The sequence below is a fragment of the Etheostoma spectabile genome, chromosome 16, assembly GCF_008692095.1.
Source record: "Etheostoma spectabile isolate EspeVRDwgs_2016 chromosome 16, UIUC_Espe_1.0, whole genome shotgun sequence".
Lineage (NCBI taxonomy): Eukaryota > Metazoa > Chordata > Actinopteri > Perciformes > Percidae > Etheostoma > Etheostoma spectabile.
In genome coordinates this window covers 23,465,589-23,468,051 of record NC_045748.1, presented here as the reverse complement: position 1 = coordinate 23,468,051, position 2,463 = coordinate 23,465,589, and positions in this window count along the sequence as shown.

The following is a 2,463-nucleotide window of genomic DNA, read 5'->3' as shown; positions in this document are numbered from 1 at the left end:
ACGAAAAACAGCCAGTTTCCCAATTACCATTTGTAAATTGGGAAACGAAAAACGAAAAACAAGCCGTTTTTCGTTTTTTGTTTTGATATTAAAAAACGGAAAACGAAAAACAATCTCGTTATCCGATTTTCTTTGATGAGTTTATGGATGGAAACCGGAAAATAAAATACGGGTGTATACGTCTCATTTCTCAATTTTACAATGATTTGCGAGCTCGACGGTCAGCAGGGGGCGCCCATGCCGCAACTTTGGGCTTGTTTTGACGTAAAGTTGCTTAAACATATTGGTGGTTGCGGGTCACGTTTTTTGGGCTTGTTACTAAAGTGTAGTTGCTTATTTGGGCTTGGTACCAGCTCCACAATAAGTTGTCAAGCAGATATTTTTCTATGTATTTTAAACGTAGGAGGTTGTCTTGCCGTTCCCTTGGTCCCGCCCCCCCATAAAACCGGAGACAGCAGCGTTATTTCCCGCCCACTTCCTGCTTCTAATTGGCTCTGACAGATGGCAACGAGTACCAGCAATCAGAGGCAGAGCAGGGCAATCTGTTTTTTCTGGTCAGGAAAAGCTGCGAGTATCGGGGACGGGGACTGAACTGTAGGAGAGTTTTGGAGGAAAGCCCTCTGCTGACCGTCGAGCTCGCAGGAGTGACTTCCGGATCACAAAAAAAATCATTGTAAAATTGAGAAATGAGACGTAGACACCCGTATTTTATTTTCCGGTTTCCATCCATTAACTCATCAAAGAAAATCGGATAACGAGATTGTTTTTCGTTTTCCGTTTTTTAATATCGAAAATTAAAAACGAAAAACGGGTTGTTTTTTTCGTTTTTTGTTTCCCAATTTACAAATGGTAACTGGCTGTTTTTCGTTTTTGTTTTTTTCATTTCAAAACGAAAATCCGTTGGCCGCTAAGTACACGGACCCTATCTACATACATTTGCTTTTTTTTTAAATAACTCAAACTCATCAAGGCTAGTAGAAATTGTTTGCGTTTGAACTGTATCTTACAGCCTATTGGACAGAAGTCACATGGTCAGTAGGCGAAAAGTCACATGGTTGTTGTGGACAGTGGGTGGGTAGTCACATGACAGACCATATTTGGCATGTTCCAGTCTCTGTGACAGGATGGTATGGTCAATGGTGTCAAATGCAGCACTAAGACAAGTCCTTTCTCTGAAGCAGTTAGAAAGTCACTAGTAATTTAGTAATAGAAAAAATAGTCTTTGAACCACTCACTTTAGCAGTTGGTGTTCCCCATCACCGCCATCTTGCCAGTGAAAAAAGTCAATGTCTAAATGCAACGGAACAGGGAGGAGAGTAAAGATGGAAGTCTCCTAAAGCTTAGTTACGCTTAGTTATATTTGCAGGGATACATTGTTGTTTTGGCGTTAGTGAAAAACAACATTGACCTTGTGGTTGAAATAGGATCCTCATATAAGAATGACATTTTCCTCCAATGGAGTCCTTACATTCGCATATTAGTTTTATGGGGCTTTTCCATTTAATAATATTGCCAGTGGATAGACATAGGGGGAGAGAGATGGGGGGGGATGACACGCAGCAAAGGCCGCAGGTCGGATTCAAACCCGTGTGTCATGTGTAGGGTCCCGGGTGATACTTGGAGCAAAGTTTCACGTTGTCGAGCCTTCTTAGTGTTTTAAAAATAGTGATTTTGATGCAATCACTGTAGTGCCCCTGGCAACCCATTCCAAAAATTGGACTGAAAATACGGTAAATCTTAAAAGTGGCGTTTCCGTCCTGATGATGAGTTCAAGCGAACGTTTGACTCGGGTCCATCCGCAAAAAACACCCTAGGTTACAGTTTGGCGAGACATTTATTGAGGACAACAGCTCCATTTAGTCTTTTCTTAGCAAAAAGTGCCCAGTCAGCAGGATTCAAATCCAATAAAGGAACGTGACGAGCTTATCAACCACATTCCTATTGCATACAAATGACAAGATAATCATCTCTTCTGAAGAGTCCGTCATGTTTTTAATGTCCTCCGTGTCCTCGATTTGACGGGATAAATGCTAGTGGCAAATGCGTAGAAGAAGGGCGGGGGTGGTGCGTGATCACCGAAGGCCGTGTTGTCGTCATTACTCCGAATTCCTCATGGTGGCGACAAAAATCTATGCACTGTAGCTTTAATTTACATATCTCAGCCTTCTGTGCTTATGTTACGTAGCATTACAATCATAATGTTATTAGACTACACAGTTGATCTGGTTTGACCTGCACACCCATTTCATTTTATATCAGTGTTTGTACTATTGTGGTTGTATGTGTTTTTTATTCAATGCCTTTAAATACAAAACGGGCATTTTTATATCTCTTAACAACTTTACAAATATTTCTAAGCAGCATTGAAATCAAATATTGGAAATCCAATAAAAACAGTAACAATATCAAACAAATCCATATATTAAAATAACTTAGAAATTAACTAAAATGTAATGGGGGGGG